The 8,828-nt window shown below is 33.7% G+C and overlaps 1 pseudogene; it reads right to left on the bottom strand.

The window, feature by feature from the left end:
* Positions 1-8: 8 nt before the first annotated feature.
* Positions 9-6,160, bottom strand: LOC141818073 (putative disease resistance RPP13-like protein 1; annotated as a pseudogene).
* Positions 6,161-8,828: the final 2,668 nt, after the last annotated feature.

Here is an 8,828-nt window from a genome sequence, read left to right on the forward strand (position 1 = left end):
CTTGATACCCACTGTGGAAGCTGTTGTATCTCTGAGGGGAAAATAACTTCCAATTTCTGCAACATGCCGACCTTCTTCACATATTCCAAATTTGGACAGAGTTCAATTTGCAAAAACCTCGTTGGTGGAAGGATGCTATTTTTCAGCTTTGGGCAGTGGATGAGGAAACATTTGTCCAGATTAGGAAACAAATTGAGGTTGGTTGCATGAACATCCTCGTTAGGTTCATCATGTGCCACAGATAAAACCCATGCTTCCCAATTGGGCATGTTATTGAATGCTAGATAGTAAAGTTTTGGGAAAGCAGGCGTTCTGCAGCCGAGGAATTCAGGCCCAATATTTTTGATTGCTTCTCCTCCGTCAATCTGTAGGTATTTAAGATTGGGTAGTTGACCCAATGGAGGGAGCACCACACATGATGGGAAATTCCAAAGCCTCAAAGATGTTAGGTCAGCCAATGAATCATGTATAGAAGTAGAAACCATCCATGCTGGAAACTGTTGACCAGGGAAATTTATGATCATAAGGTGTTCTAGGGTCGGTGGAGGACTAAGTTGGTTGGATATCCTCTCCGCCTCAGTGCTTTGCTCCTCATTATTTTCATTATTATTCATTGTCCATGCAAGAATGACTGTCCTAAGAAATGTTTTGTTCTCAAGCACAAAGTTTCTGTTTCCTCTCGTTGTTGCCCTTTCCAATTTATCAATAAACAGAGTAATTAGGTTGCACAAGTATTGCAACTCGTCCAAGTCACAACCTCCATCCATCCTGTTCGTGGAGTCACAATGGCCGACCAAAAATCCATCAAGATGGTTGAGATTTTCAACTTCCCAACTCCCTTTGGAACATGGGTGAGCGGAGTACCATCAATTCGAAGGCACCTCAAATTGCTCAACCTTGTGATGCCCTTTGGAAGTTCACATAGCGATTTACACCACCTGAGACTCAAAGTTTGCAGGTTTGCAAGACACCCAATGGATTCAGGAAGTCTTCTAATCTTTGTTCGATCAAGATCCAAGTATTTTAGATGAAATAATTTCATAAGAGAATTTGGGAGGCTCTCTATGGATGTATCACACAATTGCAAAACTCTGAGACATTTTAAACTTTCAAATGCATGATTCTCTATTCGCTCGATTTGAGAGCAATTAACGAGGTGTAGGGCTCTTAAACATTTTTGCTCAATTATCACATTGGAAAGAGATAACACATCACCTTGGGTTGAGATAGACAAACGACGAATCTTCGTCAAAGATGTTGTACTTGTGCATTGAGCATTATTAACGATAATCCCTTCCTCTTCCATAAGCTTTTGCCCAAAAGATCGTAAAACATCATGCATAACAAATGCAAAATCATCTACAGATCTATGAGCAATTTGCAAAAGGTTTCTTGCAATAAGTTCTCTGTAGTAGTCTTCTGCAATATTTTCCATCAAATTTTCTGATTGTTCAATCACAAATCCTTCACTCACCCACAATCGGATTATGTCCAGTCGAACTGATATGTCACGGTAGAAAGCACAACTAAGAAAACATTGTTTGAGGTGACTGGGTAAATCCTCATAGCTCAAGTATAAAGCGTTGGATAGTTGAACATCACTACCTTCTATAGACCATAAATCACTTTCAACAACTTTTTTCCACTCCCTCTTTGTCCTTTCCTTGTGCAATAAAACACCAGCCATCACTTTGATTGCCAGAGGAAGACCATCACACTTTCTAACAATTTCCATACCAACTTCTTTCAATTCAAAAATTATTACATCCTCCTCGTCTCCAAAAATAATCTTTCTAATTAATTCCCAACCACTGTCTTCGTGCATTTTCTCAACATGGTGGACAAAATCTGCTCTCATTTCTGTTGTCACATTTTCATGCCTAGTGGTAAATAAGATAACACTCCTACCAGATCCCTTCAAAATGACATTTCTGAGCAAATCCATCCATATATTTGCACTCCATATATCATCTAATACAAGAAGCAAACTTTCTGAAAGAAGAGGAACAATTCTGTCTTCAATTTCTGCTTTACTTTGAACTCCATCATCATGTCCTCCTATACCTCTCAATACCTGTTTGAGTATGTCAATCTGAGAGTAATCCTTGGATACATGTAGCCACACTAGTTTTTTAAATTGTTTTTTCACTATTTCATCATTATCGAATATTTTTTTTGCTAGAGTGGTCTTGCCCATTCCGCCCATCCCAGAAATTCCAAACACACTACAATTTTTTTTGCTATGCTCCATCTTCGAAATTAAGTTTTGGGCAGCTTCTTCAATTTGTGTCCCTACAATATCTGTCGCCACAAATGCAGGTGAGGTAGAAGATAACGTCCTTGCTGAGTTATTTTGGGCAGCTACTAACCCACCGGGTACCAATGTATTGACCTCTTTGATTGCTTCAAGTCTATCATTAACTTTCTTTATTTTGCTCCAAATGTCTCTGCGGAACTTGCAACGCTGGAAGCAAGATGCAAGCAAACTGATCGAAGAGTGTACCCCTGAACAAGAACATGGGTGGGCTGCCAATAATCTCCCATCTTCAATCAAGCAAAGTTCAAGTATGTCTTCTGCATCATACATGATGTCTTTTAATTCCTTCACCCAACTGTTGATCATAGGATTTCTACGTTTTTTTTTTCTGCATCTTGAATATAGGGACTGATTCTTAATAATTTGTCACGAATCTTCTTAAGTTCTTCTTCAACCCCTATCACTTTGCCTATCTCTCCTCCAATAAAATCTGATAGTTTGCCAAGGTATCTTTTAACAAAAAAGTCTAGGACCACTGCCATTTCTTGAGACGGATGAATCAACTGTTCAAGATCAGATCTGAATTTGTACCAGAACACTTACTGCTTATATATGCTTATATCAACTTCTATGCAAAAGAAATACCAGAAGAAGAGTTATGGGGGAAGATCATATTGATTGAGAAAAACTTATAAAAATATACGAAGGATGTAAAAGAAAAAATTTAAATTTCTCAAATCTTAGAAATATTTGTTGACATTCAATAAGAATTGGGATGGTAGCTAGCCAAACTTACACAACAATACCTCATTAACCAAATATTATTGATCTTATATTTGTTTAATGAATGCACAGGATTATTTTTTAATTAAATAAAACTAAATAATTGAATAAATTTATGAATGCACAGGATTGTTTTAAAATGGCTTTTATGTGAAAGAAATATATAAAAAAACAGATCAATATAGAGGCAATAAAAAAACCACTTAGGATATATCTTTTTCAACATAAGATATATACAAAGGATGTAAAAGAAAACTTCTTAAAGTCAAAGAAATTTTTGTAACAGTTAGTAAGAATATATTGAGATGATCAAAAACCAAACTTGCACAAAAATCAGAGTTGGAATAGTGACTAGCCAAACTTGTACGACGATAACTAATTAACTAAATATTATTGACCAAATAAATGACTAATTGAAAATGCAATTGATGTACTATTTATTTTCAGTTTTGCAAATTATCTAATCAAGCAAAAATAAAATTAAATTAAAATGACACTTCCCAAAAAGGGGTGGTTTTTGTTTAATTTTTTTCTCCTAAGGAAAAACAGAAAATTTCTTTTGGAGCTTACATATACTTTTGTTTAATGGATGGTTGAAGATTATTTTTTAATAAATAAAATTAATAAAATATTTTATAAATTTATATTTATATGGATATGGTTAATTTTATTTTATAAATTTAAATTAGTCAATTGTCAAATTATTTTTCTACAAATTTACTCTCTCGCTTTTTTTTTTTCTTTTGGTTCTAGTTATTTCTTTATTGTGTTAAATATTTTTATAAAATTATAAATTATTTTCATATGAATTTATTTTTTATATTTTAATGGATGTGATAATTTTACATTATTAAATATTTTACATTTTTTCTTTTATAATTAATCTTAAATGAACTATATACTTGTATGAATATTTATATTTCATTTAATGGAATTAATTTTTTTAAACTAATCACATGAGGATTTTATAAAATTAAATTTTTTATGATTTGGAGCAACCAATCAACCAATTTATTTTTAGATTTTAGACAGGTCATTTGTGAAAAACTAAGGGCAAAAATTAAAAGGACACTTGCATCTTTTTTATTATAAAAAGATAACATAGCATCCCACCATATTTCTTATATTGAAAATATTAGTGCATTAGACCTCAAATAAAGGTTGATCAAATTGACCAAACTCTAGTTGACTCGAGTTAAGTTTTGATATTTGATCAATATATTTATTAACGAGAGTGAGACATCAAATAAAAAGAAAGTTTGGTATGAAAGAGATTATGGTGCAATCAACTTCGAGTCAAATTGACCAAGATGGATGGTTGAGTGTGAAGTTAATTAAGTAGATCAAGGTTGGTCAAATACTTGACAATAAAAAGTCTAAGTGGATTACTATTAATTGAACACTTAATAGTCAGAAGTCCAATAAATAGTTGGCAAGAGAGAAGTCGAAGTGAGTCACAGTTAATCAAAAATGTGTGATCGTAAGTCCAATAGAGTATTGGTAATAAAAAGTCTAAGTAAGTCACGATTGATTAGACATTTAACACTCCAAAGTTCAACAAAGAATTCACAAGAGAAGTAAAATCTAAATGGACCATGGAGGACCAGACACTTAACGATTAGAAGTTCAACAAGAAGTGACAAGGGTGAATTTAAAGTGGATCACGATTGACTGGATATTTGATATGAGAAGTAAAGTCCAAGTGAGTTATGAAGAATCAAATACTCGACATCTAAAGTGAAGTTCAAGTGGATAGTCATATAAGATCGGTCACTTGATATAAGACATGAAATTCAAATGGATCAAGATTTACTGAACACTTGATAATGAGGGAAATCTAAACAGGTCAAGGAGGATGATATTTGATAGTGGTAAAGTCCTAACAAGTTAAGGTTGACTAGATGCTAGGTAGTGGTAAAATTTCAACAGATCAAGGTTGGCCAAATTATCTTAGGTAAAAGTGAAGTCCTGATTAGTTAAGGTGGACCAGATGCTAATTAAGTAGTGGAAAGTCTCAACAGGTCAAAGTTGATTGCATATTAAATAAAAAAAGTTTTAATAGGTTGAGATCAATCGGATATTAAAGAAGGTGTGCAGAGGTATCAATTGACTACTAAGGAGTAGCAATAGATTAATGAAGTCCTATATCTCGAATTAAGGATTTGAGAGGTACGGGGGGGTTGCTACATATCATGAGTCGACTATGGGGTTTGAGCAATCGACTTATGGCATCGTTGCAACAAACACATTGTTTGGAACTTGATTGAACAGCTTGACTAATAGTATTGGTGCAATTGATCTGTCGTTAAGGTTGACCACGTTAATCAAGCTCGAGTCTACACTTAAAATTAGTTAAACTTGAATAAAATTGGGCAAAAATCACTTATAAGCAATTTTAACCAAGTTTATTAATAATTTTTTTACATAAAAATATTTTTTATATAGTATTTTGCTTAAGTTGATGTTAAAAAAATAATTTATTTTGATACATTATAGCAATTACTCTATAGTTGTTTGATAAGACAAATATGTAGAGCTACCAAGGAAGAGGATCCCTGGAATAGCTTAATAGTAGTTGAGTTTGTTCATTTAAAATATTTGGGATAAATTTTAAAATATGGTCGGACCTTAATATTATTCCAGAGTTAAAAGAAAAAGAGTTTGCATATGTTCCTTGCTTTTCTAGCCAAAGCTAGCTATTTCCCTTAATTAATTATCTACCTATGCCCAAATTAATTTATGCATACCAGATTGAACTGATCAGTATATATAATAAATTTTTTATAAATGTATGAACATGAGCATATATTAATTTATAAAGTTAAAATTTATCTACTAGATATTCTTTTAATGACTTGACCAGTACAGTCCAAACAATCTATATATTTTTTCAGAATATATATAATTAAAAGAAAAGGAGTTTGCATATGATCTCTATTTTTCTAGCCAAAGCTAGCTATATAGTTGCCTTAATTATCAATCCATTCCCAAGTTGATGCATACCAAATTGAATTGAGCATATAGACGAGAAGTAAACAATCATCTAGCTAGCTAGCAAAAGGAAGAGCTAGGAAGAGAAAACATGCAGAAGCTACATACCTCACTGATTGAAGATTGCATATGTACGTAGCTAGCATAAGTTATGGAAAGAGCTGCTGCATCATCTCCTAATTGCTCATCATCAATTGATGGATAAAATTAAATGTTCCTTTTTTAGCCAAAGCTAGCTATTTGCCTTCAGTATGCATACCAGCTGATTGAACTGAGTATATGAGAATTAAATAATAATTTATTAATTAAAAGGAAGTTAATTGAAGTAAGATATATACTCACTGGCTGAAAATTGAAGATCGATGTAGCAGAACTTATTGATAGACCTACCTAGCTACTGCATCATCTCCTAATATGAGAGATGTAGTTAATTATATTGGTAGGTTTTGCTTTAACATCATTTTGCACTTAATTTCTTTGCTTGGGGGCAGCTGTATGAGTGGTCAGTACTCCGCCCATTGTCTAGGTATTAATTCTTATCCACAGGTTCATCATCTCAATCGATGTCAATTCCCTCTCGTTGAGCTGGAAAGTTTCAACTTGGGGCAGTGATGGAGGAGAGGCATGATGGAAAATTCAAAAGTTGCAGAAAATGTTAAGTCATCAAAAGCAAGTTCCACAGTCTACGCATTAATTCGTATCCACAGGTTCATTATCTCAATCAATGTCACTTCCCTCTCGTTGAGGGAACGTTTCAGCTTTGGGCAGTGATGCATGGAGGAGAGGCATGATGGAAAATCCACAAGCTGCAGAATAATATAATGTAATTAGGTCATCAGCAAAAGAATCAATTAAGCACACAATTAACTTCCACAGTTTACGTATTAATTCTTATCCACAGGGTTCATCATCAGTTAGCTCATATATATATTGTCTACGTATTAATTAGTTCTTATCCACAGGTTCTTCATCATCTCAATCAATGTCAATTCCGTCCAAGTCAATACGCTGGTACGTCATTATATTAGTCACCGTCAATATAATTAATTAATGCGAAGGGCCATAGGATTGAAAGCAAAATCAAGCAAAGATCAATTATAATATCATCTGCTCTTTCACTCGATCAATTATTGATATTGATGACAACATCTCTGATCTGTCTTCTTTTCTCTACATCTTGAATATAGGAATTGATTCTTGATAATTTTCTACGAAGCCTTGTAAGCTAGCTCGATCTCCTTTAACCCATAGCACTTTACTTATCTCTCCCTCTATAAAATCAGATAGTTTGCTAAGATATCTTAATTTTGACAAAAACTTGAGGCCCGAACAAAGTTGAATTTTTATATCACTAATTTAATTACAAGCAGTAATTTTTGACTTCTGTTAAATATAATAGGCTACAAAATTAAGGACAAGTTGGAATTCAATTGGAAAAAGGCATGGCATCAATGAATCTATTCATTCGAGTTTTGGCGGAGTCGCTCGATTTCACAAGTGATGATGTTGCATCATCGATCATATTTTGTTTAGAATATTTGCAATCTCATTTTTTGTTTACTTGTTCATCCTTTGACGTCCAATCACCTTGGTGGCTTAGTTGCTGCATGCCAAAGTTGAAATCAGCCAAGAACCAAAAGAAACATAGATCATGCATGCTCAAAGTAGTGCAGCAGAGAATTATCCTATCCCTTATCTTTGGAATATGCACTGTTCTTCAAAATTGGATATGAGAAACTTAATTATGAGATCTTTCAATTCTTTCCTGTAATAGCATATATATGCCTTTCCTTAATTACGAGATCTTTTAATTCTTCATGTAATATTGCCCCTCAAGCTAGAGCGTGTATATCAAGAATGCCAAACTTGCCAAGTAGGGAATGAAAATTTGACGATCTTAATGATTTAGTGAACATGTTTGCAAGCTAGGAAGTCGATGACACATGGACAGTTTCTATAGAACCTGACTAAATTCGTTCTTGAACTAACAATCGATTTCTATATGTTTGGTGCATTCATGATAAACTGGATTGACAACAATGTGGAGAGCTATTTCACTATCACAGAATAGCATTGTCGGTTGTCAATGCATCACATACCCGTAAATCATCCAACAAATACTTGAGTGGCTCGATACTCTAATTCTGTTGAAGATCTTGAAATTGTAATTTATTTCTTGGTTCTCCATAAAATAAGCAATCCCCCAAGAAAAATGCAATGATTGATCCCTTCTCGTTTAGTGATTGAGCATTGAGCCCAATAGACATCACAAAATCCCTTCAAGAGCAAATTTCTTTTTGTTGGGAAAGATAATCCTTGGCCAGATCTATGTTTAAGATATTGCAAAAAATAATGTACAACATCTAAATGAGGCTTGCATAGACGGATTCAGAATGTGAATTGCATAAGTTATCTCTGATCTTGTAATGATGAGATAAATTACTTGTCTCACTGTCCTTCTATAAGCAAATGTATTCTTTAATGGCTCTCATTCCATAGGCAACAATTTGACATTTTCTTCTATAGGTGTAGACAATAGTTTAGCCCTTAGTAAACCTACGTCATCTAGAATGTCAATAATGTACTTTCGTTGAGATATCGAAATCCGTTGGTAGACCGAGCAACTTAAATACCAAAAAAATATCGTAATTGGCCAGATCCTTACTACTAAATTTGGTGACAAGAAACTTCTTGAAGGCATCGATTACATTGTCATCATTGCCTGCTATGATCATGTCATTCACATAGATGAGTACGACGATGAAGGAATTACTAGAAATCTTAATTTGTGAAAAAC

The sequence above is a fragment of the Curcuma longa genome, unplaced genomic scaffold (genome assembly GCF_044706935.1).
Source record: "Curcuma longa cultivar G26 ecotype Majalengka, Jawa Barat unplaced genomic scaffold, ITB_CL_G26_1.1 contig_23156, whole genome shotgun sequence".
Taxonomy (NCBI): domain Eukaryota; kingdom Viridiplantae; phylum Streptophyta; class Magnoliopsida; order Zingiberales; family Zingiberaceae; genus Curcuma; species Curcuma longa.